This window comes from Dendrobates tinctorius, unplaced genomic scaffold (assembly GCF_039654945.1).
Source record: "Dendrobates tinctorius isolate UK_male_01 unplaced genomic scaffold, ASM3965494v1 ptg000022l, whole genome shotgun sequence".
Classification (NCBI taxonomy): Eukaryota; Metazoa; Chordata; class Amphibia; order Anura; family Dendrobatidae; genus Dendrobates; species Dendrobates tinctorius.
In genome coordinates this window covers 118,670,756-118,683,329 of record NW_027361690.1, presented here as the reverse complement: position 1 = coordinate 118,683,329, position 12,574 = coordinate 118,670,756, and the positions used below count along the sequence as shown (strand labels likewise).

The 12,574-nt window shown below is 44.5% G+C and overlaps 1 protein-coding gene across 3 annotated transcripts in view; it reads left to right on the top strand.

The window, feature by feature from the left end:
• Positions 1-1,510: 1,510 nt before the first annotated feature.
• The window catches only part of ANXA4 (annexin A4), a 121,870-nt gene continuing 110,806 nt past the window's right edge, over positions 1,511-12,574 (top strand). Inside the window, exon 1 of one of the 3 annotated variants that reach the window (XR_012230990.1) lies at positions 1,511-1,653. The gene's annotated coding sequence lies outside the window, so the exon portion shown is untranslated. The remainder of the gene's footprint in view (positions 1,654-12,574) is intronic. The other 2 variants (XR_012230989.1, XM_073569096.1) reach the window with 2 other exon arrangements.

The window sequence follows — 12,574 nt, the reverse complement described above, 5'->3', positions numbered from 1 at the left end:
GTCCTGTCATTTTTTGTAAATTGCATGAAAAATTGATATTTATATGACTAATAAATTTATATACTGTTTTATATCATATTGAATCCGATACTCCGTATTTTTCTCCTGGATTCAATTGTATACATGGAGTGGAATATATACTGACATGGCGGCTTACTTTCCATCTACACCGCCTTTTCCCTTTAAGAAAGTGTTGGGCATTTTTTCCTTTCTCATTGATATTATCTACAGTATATATATATATAATGTTCACTTATATTTGTTTTTTGTGTGTGGACATTATATTTGATCACGGTACGTGATGATATTATGGTCTTCAATGGAGTATGTAAAAGAAGAGGCTGGACAAGGAAATGACATCACAATTTTTTTTGGTTAAATAACGTACGTTTAAGCTATGTAAACACGTTATTTTGATGCTGATCCGCAGCGTTTTTTTCTGCGAGGATTTGCATCAAACCCGCCGTGTTGTGCACAGGCAATGTTTGTCTATGGTAATTGAAGAATTGCTGTGCACATGCTGCGGAAAAATCCGGCAGATTTGCAGCGGTTTTTTCCCCGCAGCATGTCAATTCATTTTGCGGATCCGCAGCAGCGTTTTTCAGTCTGGCACATAAAAGAAAACCTCTCTCTTTCTCCTCCAGAACAAATACACAGATCCAAGACGACCTTACAAATCCGCAGACCAAAAACGCATTACAATCCGCATCAATTCCGCGTTTTCCCCTGCGGTTTTTGTGCAGAAAATCCCGCACACTAATCTGCAACGTGTGCACATACCCTTATTTGGCTTACAAAAACGCATGAAAATCCACATCAAAAACGCGCTGGTTTTCAACTGTTTTCTGCCAAGAGGGGAAGAATCCGCGCAGAAAATTCCACAGGCAAATCCGCAACGTGCGCACATACCGCTGCTTCTTACAAAACTAGCAAAAGCTATGAGATTTCATAAACTCATACCGACGCTTGTTGTTTTCCCTGACTAAATACGAAAACTCCAGCGTTTTCAATATCTGCAGCGTGTCACTTCTTTCAGGGTCTCTGCAGCGTTTCCCCCCCTGGAGAGAAGTGGCAATGAGAAAGTAAAAAACACAACCATGGGTTTTTGCTGGATTTTGGTGATTAAAACTAATGTTATCCATCGTGTACTGGAGACAGATGACACATATAACCCGTACTGAAATACTCAGCAAAAAATGGACCCATAAAAGCAGCATAAATGTAGCCAAAGCGGCTTTCTGGCAGCCTCCTTATGGCCAAGACAGGCTTTTCCTGCAGGAAAAAAAACCCCCACATCCACGACTTCCAACATGGAGCACATGACTAATGTCCCAGGTACAAGCACAGGCCAGAACGGAGTTGTTTTTTGGGGGAATTTGTGCTTCAGAGTCCATTCTTTACATAGGAATCTCCCGCACTGCAGCTGTTTATCACTTGTGGAACTACAGAGCCCAGCAAGCTGAACCATGCACTCTCACATACGCAAGGAAGTTCTGCACTACTGAATTCTAAACATAAGTCCACAGGAACTGTTGGTAGGAGGGACAGACACACCCAGGCCTGGAACAGCAGTCCCCTCCCTGCCAGCAGTCCTCCCTTATAACCAGTGCACGCCTGAGGAGGGGTCCTGTGCAGGGGCCGCCATCTACTGAGGTGAGTCTGGGGCCAGGACTGGGAGACTCTGTCACTCATAGCTATGGCGTTCAGGGTCTCTTCCTCTCTGAAGAGGCTGCATGTTACTGTAACTTTTCTCCAAGTTCTGGAGCAGATGCAGCAGAGCCGGGCGTGTGTTGTGTTTGTCGGTGTTGAGCGCTGTGAGTTGCACAATGACTGGTTTCTGACAGACATGTAATTCTAATTGCGTAGACGACGGTCTGTCATGTGATGGCCGAGCAAAATGTCTCATCTGAGCGACCTGAAGAGCTAGTCCAGAGGACTGTCTCTAAATGATGTGGGGGTCATACGGGAGATTCAGGGTGCACAGCTGCTGTTTGTGCCCCAATTAAACTTTTTTTTTTTTTTTTTTTTTCTTCAATTGTAGGAATGTCTGTACAAAGTGAATGGTGGTCAGGTGTCAGCCAGAACATGGCCTCTGTGCCAGAGCTGTATATGGCCCCTTTACAGTCCAATATCTCATCATAATGCACAATGCTTTGGAGGTGGGAATGGGGGGGCCCTTGTATAGCTGCACCAGCGATATGTCCGCCCTTGGGGTGCGCCCGTTACACCTGCGCAGTCAGTGAACACTCGGTTACTAAAGATGAGAAAAGAGCGACTCTTTGCCCTGCCCTTGGCCATGACGTCCTCTGTGGCAGAAGGTCTTCACTTCAGCACAAAAGAGCGGCTGCCGCGAAGTCCATATTGGTGGCCGGGCGAGGGCAGCGCACATTGAGTTGTTCATCTCCATTGATGACCTTTAGGCCGGAGTCACACTAGCGATAAAATCGGACGAATGCAATGCGATTAAAAATCGCATTGCATTCGTCCCAATGTTCTATGGTGCTGCTCCCATCATGCGTTTTTTTTTTTTTTTTTTATCAGATCCGTTCCTCGGACCGAGACAATCGCAGCATGCTGCGATTCTCACCGATCTTCAGATCGGATTCGCCAATGCAAGTCTATGGATGCAATTGAAAACGCACCACACGTGTGACTTGCGATTAAATCACAAGACTTCTCCAGGTCAACAGGAAAGAGCATCAGGCATTGGCATTGGATGTCAATTTGATGCTTAGATGCGAATAAAATCGGTTCATTGCCGGAAATTCTGATGACAGACGGATCCCTGGACAAGAAATCTTTGTGCGATTTTGTACCGTTAAAATCGGTCCAAATTTTTAATGGTTGTGTGTGACTCCAGCCTTAGGAGCGTGGCGGCTGCTTTCATCGCATTGCTGTGCACGGAGCGTGTGGTGACCACTACATGGGACCCCAACAGAGGGGCTGGCCAAACTGTGTGCTTGGCTTTTAAATGGATTAGTTTTTGTCAATCACATCCACGTACTGTGGGGTGTTTCTTCTTCCCCTTTTTTTTTTTTTTTTTTTTTTATGTAGCTATTGGCTTTTATTATGTCATGTGCTATGAATCTGAGGCGTGTTTTTTGTGCAACTGCAGCCCTTTTTTTTTTTTTTGGTGTGGATTTTGTCCATTTAGACTGAAGTCACACTAGCGTATGGCATGTGATGTGAAAGTCGTGTTCGTGCTCTGCTCCGATCCTCTCATGTGATGGGATCGGAGCACGGCTGCGGAAGGGATGGAGAAAGTAACTTCTCTTCTGCTGGCGCCAGCATATATCACACTGCACTCGGATGATATCCCAGTGCTGTGCGTTGTCACCTGCACCCATAGACTAATCCATATTAGTGCAAGTGCGCCCCAATGGCAGCATGCTGTGATTGTTCTGAAATCGCAGATGTGATCTGCCCCATAGAGTAACACTGGGCCGAGCGCTGTGTGATGTTTTACCACATAGCCCTCGGCTGTATTGTACGGTAATGTGCCTCCGGCCTTAAAGTGAACCTGAAAGGCAGTGGACACAGCTCATAGCTGAAAATGGAGGTGACAGGTTCCCTTTAAGGCTGTGTTCCCACTATGAGTATTTGGTGAATTTTCAATGTTGCAGATTTTCTCCAACTATTGGGTTCCTTGTGTCCTTTTTTTTTTTTTTTTTTTTTTTTTTTTTTTACACTGTAATTTCTATCACTTGTTGGGGTGTCGTGTTTTAAATCTGCTTTTGTTTTTTATACTTGATGGTTTTCAGCTTTGACAACTTGGATATTATCATTTGTGGATTACATTGGAAACTCACTTTAAAAAAAAAAAAAAAAAAAATGCTTGTGCATCTTGTACCTGCAGATTTTCTGCATCTAATCCAGGTCTATGGAAAAATTCTGCGCATAAAACTTGGCATATCCACTCAAAATTGTCATGTTGTAGATTTGAAACCCGCACCGCAGGTGACACTGGGGAGGGGAAAAAACCCACAGTGGGCCTGAGATCTCTATAAATCCCATCCACTTTGCTGGAACTGTAAGGGTATGTGCACACGTTGCGGATTTTTCTGAGCAGAATCCGCAGGTCAAAATGCCTGCATCTTACCTATAGATTTACTGCGGGTTTAGTGCAGATTTCGCCTGCGTTTTTACACCTGCGGATTCCTATAATGGAATAGGTGTAAAAACACTGCGGAATCTGCACAAATAATTGACATGCTGCGGAAAATACACCGCTACATTTCCGCGCGGATTTTTCCGCAGCATGTGCACAGCGGTTTTTGTTTTCCATAGGATAACATGGTACTGTACATCACTTGGAAAACTGCAGCAGATCTACAGACGAATCCGCAATGTGTGCACATACCCTAAGACGCTGCATCAAAAACTCCTCATGGGAACATGAGCCTTAAGGCTAAGTGCACACGTAGCAGAAAATTTCTGCTTGAAAACCTGACTCCCTTCCCAGAAAAACGCGCGTTTATTTCTGCCACAAGTTTTGCACGTTTTCGTGCGTTTTTTTCTGCGCGTTTTCCAAAACGCATTGAACTAATCAGAAACGCGGAAAAAAAACGCGAAATTAATGAACATGCTGCGTTTTTTTACCACGATGCTTTTTTTTGGCGCCAAAAAAAAACGCATCAATGTGCAAAATGCATAGAAATGAATGGGAAGCTTTTTCGAGGTTTTCTCGCTGGTTTTTTTTTTTTTGCAAATCCGCAGGGGAAAAAAGCGAAAAAACCGCTGTGTGTGTGAACACAGCTTAAGGGTGTGTGCACACGCTGCGGAATGTGCATATAGAAGTGACATGCTGTGGATTTAAAACCGCAGCAAATCCGCGTGGAAAATTCCGCACTGTGGTTTTCATTTTGCATTGCTTTTAATGGTACTGTACACCACAGCAGAAACTGCTGCTGATCCGCAGGATCAAATCCGCTGCGGATCTGCAGCGTGTGCACACAGCCTAAGGAAACGGAAGTATTACCGTATGTGATCTGTATCATAGAAGTGCAATTAGGAAATCGCCCCAGGTCTCTCGTATCTGTCCAACTTCTACTCTTTGACATTGTCAATAAATCGGGCTTGCTGCTGAAAAACTGATCTGATTCGCTTACAGATCCATCTGTCAATCACAATTCTAGAACAAAACATCATCTAAAAGATTTTTTTTTTTCTTTTTTTTTTTTTTTTTTTTTTTTGTCGGGGAGCAGGCAGTCCTAAATTAGATTAAGATGACATCTGAGTCTATGTTTGTAAAATATTTCGGTGTAAATGGCTAATGTGGGTGAACCTCAGTATGTGTCAGATGGCTGATTGCTGGGAAGCCATTGGTGTGGGCTCAGGACACGTTCGTAGGCGAGATATGAATGAGTTCCTGTTCCCCAGAGTTGGGTGTGGCTGAGAAGTACGTGGTGATGGCCTGAGACGGACAGTACACGCAGCGGTGGGTGGGGTACACCAGGAGAACAATCCCTGTGCGGTGAGTTATGTATGATGCCGCCTGTGTGCCCTGTAAACACTCTTAGTTGTGGGCTCATCAAGCTGACCTGCAGTCCAGAGCACACGGAGAACATGCGCTATTAATTGGAGGGCTCTATTTTTTTGCTTATAGATCTTTATATACTGCCCTTATTGGCTTTAAAATCTTCAATTAAAGAGGTTTTCAGCTCTAAAATATTTAACCCCATCATGATTGTATAGATAAAAATATTTGGTACAACTACAGCACTGCTTCTGCTGGCCTTTTTTTTTTTTTTGACAGGTTGCAGCGGTGTCATCACATCTATAAGACCATGTGACCTCTGCAGCCAATCGATCAGTGAATTTGCCAATATATACAGCACCTGCCGCCATACCAAGCTGGCGGGGTTAAAAAATGTATAGTTTGTAAAGTTCCCATGCTGTCTGCATGTATGCCTTTAGGTTGGGTTTACACAGCGATATTATGACCGAAAGTGCAGTTGAAAAGTTTGAGGCACTCCTATACTCTCCTATGCTTTTATTGTCATTACTTCAACAAAGGCGTGCCATTCTGTTATATTACCAAGTCTGCACTTGTTTTTTTTTCTCTTGGGCATTATTAGAAATATACTTACACTTTTTTTTTTTTTTCATCTAAGAAAAAGTGGACTTTTTTTCCATTAGTCTGCTGGACCTGATTTTCATCCATATTTGGTCTGACTGCTTTCTCTATCAGGGATGTCCGTGTGACAAATTTTCAGACAGCAGCTACTGGCTATAACGAGTCTGTGTGGTGCACACAGGCTGTATACCCAACTGTCTGAACGAGCCCTAAGACTTTGATGAATATAACACAAAGGGCTCTTAGGCCGGTTTCACATTTGCGATAAAGGCCGCAGCGTCGGCCTGCACACGGCCGCCACTAAGCTCTGCCCCCTGCCGTGCCTCCGCCGATAGCTCCCCCTATCTTTATCACTGAGGACACAGGCCATGCGCAGTATGCGTTTGGCGGCGCCTGCGTCCTTTTGACGGTGCGCCGAGCGCAACCAAATTGCAACAGGTGGCAGCTGATTTCTCACACCCGGCTCTGAGTGCCAGGAGACAATCTGAATTGCGTCACTGGAAGATTTAAAGGGGAAACCCGACAGTAATTGGTCAGCATAGAGCACCGGATAAATGTTATGTAAAATGTTCCCAGTAAAGGCTTCAGCTCAATCCACAAAGCAAGTTCCCACTCAGATCTGTTAATGGAAATCTAGAGGGCTTTCCATGTTACTGGTAGCACAAAGGCTCTGGAAAAGCAAAGTGGCGCTCGTGCCCCCCCTCCAAAAAAAATTCAGCAATTTCTGTGCTCCCAAATCCCTCCTGAGCCCCAGTGTGTCTAAACCACATTTAGTTCCAACATGTTTTGGCATTTCTGAGCCCTTCTAACTTACAGGTGTGTATCTCCAGAAGCATGAGCTGGGCAGTACATACTGGTGACTACAATGGCAATTTACAACTTTCACTCCGTAGCATCCACTTCTACTTGATTCTAGAAACACCCATGGAGTCAAAATTGTCACTACATCTGTACATGGTGGGCCACTTATATCGATACACCTAAATAAAATGGGAATGGTTGGTGATATCAACTTCCTGTTTGTGGCACATTAGTATATGGGAGGGGGGATACTCTTCAAGATGTGTGGTGACCATGGCGGCCATTTTGAAGTTGGCCGTCTTGGATCCAACTTAGTTTTTTCAATGGGAAGATGGTCATGTGACACATAAAACTTTGTGCTTGGTTTTAACGTAACTTTATACTTTAATGAGTTATTTACATGTTTATGACCACTAATAAAATGTGTTAAAGTGCTGCCCATTGTGTTGGATTGTCAATGCAACCCTCTTCTCCCACTCTTGACACACTTTGTAATGAAACGCAGCTTTCATTACAAACATCTCTTGCAGGTCTCCTCTCATGGCAGTCAGGTAGGAGATTGAGTGCAGTGGAGTCGACAACCTGTAAGAGGTGTTTGTAATAACAGTTCTGGTCCACTCCTACACAGTAAATGCAAAGATCATGGTGGAGAGAGTCTGCTTAAATTTTCTCAAGTGTGTGAATATATATATAATTTATTTTTTTTTTCCCCCCCAAATGCCTTCTGCTTATGATTGGGGAAAAATTACACCTCCCCAGGGTCAAGTCAGAAATTGCCTCTTTTTTGAAGAGGAAATTAGAATCTAAACTTTACAAGCTAATATCTTTGCAATAAAGATGGTGGAAGAAAAAAAAAAAAAAAACTTTTTTTTTAAGCTCTGCATTTACTATTCACCATCGTGGCCAGTCGCTCAAAGTGCGGAAGGATCCCTGTGAATGGGGGAAAAAATAGTTTAAGTAAACCTTCAGCCATCTCCGGAGAACTGGAACTACCACTCTCCAGTAATTCTCGGTTGATTTTCCAGTTCTGCTGGAGTATGATGTTTGGTCACATTAATGTCTTTCTCGTTTTAGGAATCTGAACTCTTACACACTATAAATTCTTCATGTCTTCAGAGAAACTAAACTAGATATACGCCATGAGTGTCTTACGAATCGAACATACTTTCCATTTTGAGAAAAAAACAAACGGCAACAACCACATGGCCAGTAACTATAAACTTGCATATCTGCTGGTTTGTTTTTTTTTCACAGCCACATGAGTCGTTAAGGACGACTGTTACATGTGACCCTACCATGTTTCGAAATTAATATCTAAAGACTGGAGGTAAAACTAACAAATTAAAAACAAAATCCCACTACCTTGTTTTCTATCCTGGGCTTATGTTATGCCGAACAAGCAGGGACCTGATCAAACTTGCTCATCTCTAAGTTATGACTCAATCTGAGGCCTCTGTCTGAAACTCCAACATGCAACTTTATTAATTTATGACCTCCTTTTCAACGCTGGTTACAGCTTACACTTAGCTGGTTTAAGGTAGATGTTTCATGTCTGATTCCTCATCCTTTGGGGGGGGCTGACTCTGGAGTCAAACGAGGATACAGTTGTCATCTGAAACTGGCTTTAACTTTACAATAGCACTTTTTGTTGTTTTTCAATAGTCTTGAAACTGGGACCTTCTGATAGCATGTGCTACACATAGCAGGGCTTCATCCCTGGACTGGTGCTCATAGGAGGATCTCAATGACAGGCATCGGGGTCTTCTGCAGATTGCGCCCTGTAATTGTGACCGGGGCATCGATGTCTTAGGCAGGGTGCTGAGTCCGACTATCTGGAACTAGCAGAATTTTGGACTCTGCATCCAAAGCGCTACCTTCTGTTTAACACAGGTAAATCTGCACGTGTTCACTGGACCATGCGGATTTACCACATTCAATATATTTCTATTGATGTATTTTCTCTTATGGAGACTTGCGTCTTAATAGATGAGCCGCATTAGTCTCCGCGGGTGGACCTAGGATTTTTAGAGATCTCATCCACTATGCTGTCATATCTGGCTGCTATGGTTTTGACGCTGTGTGTGTGTGTGTGTGTGTGTGTGTGTGTGTGTGTGTGTGTGTATATATATATATATATATATATACTCAGCGGTAAACCTGCAGCAGTTCCTGATCGTGGGCACATAACCTTATGACACTCATATGGTTTGTGAGTTGGATCACGATTCCACCCACGGCTGTTAGGGGCACATGACAGCTGATCAAATCAGCTGTCATGTGGTGGGAAAGATGCGGGCTCTGCCTGGAGCCCACATCACAAGGAGAGAGACTATCTAGGACTTACTGATACGTCCAAGATCATAAATTTGATTTCCTAGATCAATAGTACACACTAAAATAAACTAGTTTATAATATATCTGATCAGAAAAATTTGCTTTCTCTGCCAAAATTGATTATTCATTCTCAAATATCTCATCAATTTTTGAGGTAATTATTTTATCTGCTTCTTTCTCTGCCAGAATGTATTGGTCAGTTGCTGCAAAATCTGTCTTCAGTCAAGACTTTCCCGTTACCGAGATACAACTGGCAATTACATATCTAATTGTCTGCAGAGTCCAATGAACTCTTCCACTAACTTGCTTTAGTTTCCTTTTTTCCCATAAGCTTTTTTTTTTTTTCTTGGTGAACTTCACTCCTGGCACCTAGCTCTACGCTATATCCGTGCCATCCAAAGCTGTTTAGAAACCACCATGTATGTTTCACAAGTTCTGGAGAGCCTCATTGGTTCATATGAGCACTGACACGAGGGCCATGATGCCCGAGGGAGTCCTATAAGATGTATTATATATGTTAAGTTGGGTTCGCCAATGAGTCTTCACAGGCAAAGTAGTGCGCATACAGCAATCTTTCACTGCACTGACTGCCGGCCTCTATGGAAAGTTAAACGTGAATTGGGTTTAACCGGTCCATGTTCAGTTCACGCACTGTCCCGTCTACTCCGGCTCTACCTGAAGTGTGTGATGATCTTGTATTAGAACATAGACCAGACTTGGGTTACAGTAAAGATGGTTTACTCTTTCAAACATGTTGAGTGGACAAAATTGTGACATTTTTGTGTGGCAAATCCAATGTTTGATAAGGTATATAAAGAAAACTGGTGATTCTGGCAGATTGATGTGTCTGTCTGTAACTGAAATCACGGGCCGCTGATTGGTCGCGGCCTATCAGCGTCAGGCGCAGGCCTTAATCTGTAAAAAAAAAAAAAAAAATTCTCACCTTCCGACAGCCCCCTGTCTTCTTTCCACGCGCCTGGCCTCGTGTTCCCAGTAATGCTTTGCGGCTTAGACCTCTGACGTCACTCGAGCGAGAAAGAAGACCGACGTCATCAGCGGTCTAAGCCGCATAGCATTAATGGGTACGCGAGGCCGGGCGCATTGGGGGGAGAGAAGGAAAATAGTCTGAGGGCCGCTGGAAGATGGGTATGTCTGTGTCTTTGTTTCTGTTACCCATGGCCACCTTCCGACGGCCTCCGATGTCTTTTCCTCGCTCCCAGCCTCGCGTTCCCAGTAATGCTTTGCGGCTTATACCGCTGATAACGCCGTGCTCTCGCGAGAGTGACGTCATCGCGGGTCTAAGCCGCAAAGCATTACTGGGAACGCGAGGCCGGGCGCGTGGAAAGAAGACAGGAGGCCGTCGGAAGGTGAGAATAACTTTTTATTTAATTTTTGTACAGGGCCGCGGCAGTGATTGGTCGCGGACAAAGGGCCACGATGCTAATTGGTTGCGGCTACACGGAAAGGTGGGGTGAGGGGACCATGCATAGCAGGATTGGGGGGGGTGAGGGGACCATGCATAGCAGGATTGGGGGGGTGAGGGGACCATGCATATCAGGATTGGGGGGTGCATTATTATTAACCCCTTTCTGACATCAGACGTACTCTCCCGTCCATGGGACCCGGGCCCCTATGCCCATGGATGGGATAGTACGTCTAGCGCGATCAGCGGCGCCCACGTGGTGAGCGCCGCTGATCGCTGCCGGGTGTCAGCTGATTATCACAGCTGACACCCGGCACAATGTGTCAGGGGCGGTCACAGACCGCCCCGACACGTTAACCCCTTGCACACCACGATCAAACATGATCGCGGTGTACCGGGGGTTAAAGGGAAGCATCGGCAGGGAGGGGGCTCCCTCCATGCTTCCCTGAGCCCCCCACAGCAGCGCAATGTGCAGCGCTGCTGCGGGGGGCTCTTTCCCTGCAGGCCCCCGAATCCAAGATGGCGACGGGGGCCTTCAGGGGCCTGTAGGGAGCTGACTTCCTCACTGCCTGCTAAGTGTAGGCATGAGGAAGTCTGCAGCAGTGCCTGTGACAGATCGCTGGGACTATGTAATAAAGCTAAAAAAAAGTGTTAAAATAATTTTTAAAAAATCGCCAAATAAATTAGAAAAAAAAATATTCCCCCAATAAATCCATTTTTTGGAAATAAAAAAACAAACAAAAGTACACATATTAGGTATCGCCGCGTCTGTTACGACCTGCCGTATAAAACTGTCCCATTAGTTAACCCCTTAAAAAAATAAAAAAACTAAGCAAAAAATAATTTATTATCATACCGCCAAACAAAGTGCAATAACGCGCGATCAAAAAGACGCATATAAATATCCATGGTACCGCTGAAAACGTCATCTTGTCCCGCAAAAAACGAGCCTCTGTACAGCATCAGTGAAAAAATAAAGTTATTGCTCGCAGAATAAAGCGATGCAAAAATAATAAATTTTTTTATATAAAATAGTTTTCATTGCATTGAACTGACAACTAGAGTTGAGCGATACCGTCCGATACTTCAAAGTATCGTATCGGATGGTATCGGCCGATCTTTAAAAAAAGTATCGGTATCGCCGATTCCGATACCGGAAGTCCCATTCAAGTCTATGGGACTTCCGGTATCGGAATAAGAAAAACCCTTTCCTGCCCTTGTACAGCCTCTCTGGGGTCTGTGCCGGCCTGCCAGGGGGTCTGTGCCGGCCTGCCAGGGGGTCTGTGCCGGCCTGCCAGGGGGTCTGTGCCGGCCTGCCAGGGGGTCTGTGCCGGCCTGCCAGGGGGTCTGTGCCGGCCTGCCGGGGGGCTGTGCAGGCATCGTCCGATGGGACTACAAGTCCCATCAGGCGATGCCTGCTACCATGACAGTGATTGACACATTAGCCAATGATGGGACAGTAGTAGTCCCATCATCCGGCTAATGTGTTAAATGTAAAAAAAAAAAAAAAAAAATTACATGCATACTACATACATGCTACATTCATACTACATACATGCTACATTCATACTACATAAATACTACATGCAACATACATACTACATATATACTACATGCATGCTACATACATACTGCATGCTACATACATACCACATGCATGCTACATGCATGCTACATGCATGCTACATGCATGCTACATGCAATACATAGACATACAGTACATATAACATAGAGTAACATACTTACCAATACTTGTCACATTGTTCCCCGAAGCCATTGTCTTTTCCGGAATAAATATTAACATAACAAACCACAAAAATACTCACCCACAATCCGAAGCAGTCCACGAGTGTGTCCCACGACGATCTTGGGTAGAGAACTGCAGCATCAGATGATGCTGCCGTTCTCTACTGGCTGCAGGAATCCAATGACGGAAGGTA